The following is a 672-nucleotide window of genomic DNA, read 5'->3' as shown; positions in this document are numbered from 1 at the left end:
TTGAGGTTGTTGAGGTGATGTGTTCTGAATGTTTAGGAGTGATCTGAGGTATGGCAGGTGAAAAAACATGTTAAAGTTGTGCAGATGGCGACACCTGGGGAGGCGGGGGCGGGTGCTGTCGATAGATGGAGAGATATCGGTACGAGATACAGGCCAGAAAGAAAGTACACGACTGAAAGTGACTGGAAAAAAAGATCATCTTTTCTTCTCTTTTTTGTCTCGAAAAACAAATAAACAAATAAACCAAAAAAATAAAATAAAATAAAAATTCACCAAGACCCCATCTTCAATTCCCTGTGGTGGTCTTTATTATACAGTGGATCCCCTGAATATTAGCTTGTTTTCTATCCTTTTTTTTTTTGTTTAATTTCATCACTATCAGTGGCTCTGTTCTACAGTCCAACAATCCTGAGGGTAGGTAAGGTTTGTCTAAACATTTCCAAAAGTCTCTGCAACACTGACCATCCTACTTCAAATGCCCAGGACATTAGGGCATGGTCATCCCCCCTCCCCTCCCCATCCCACCCCTCCCTCCCACCCAATGGACTGGCCATCAAGGCTTTTTAGACCGGCTGTTGCTCAGGCCCCAGCAGTGGACCAGTCAGCAGGAGGGAAGCCCTCGGTAGCTCCTTCCCTTTGCACGGTATATGTGTGTGTGTGTATGTGTTCTGT

The sequence above is a fragment of the Aulonocara stuartgranti genome (genome assembly GCF_965226115.1).
Source record: "Aulonocara stuartgranti genome assembly, chromosome: 12".
NCBI classification, from domain to species: Eukaryota; Metazoa; Chordata; class Actinopteri; order Cichliformes; family Cichlidae; genus Aulonocara; species Aulonocara stuartgranti.
Note: the sequence above shows the minus strand (reverse complement) of the source record.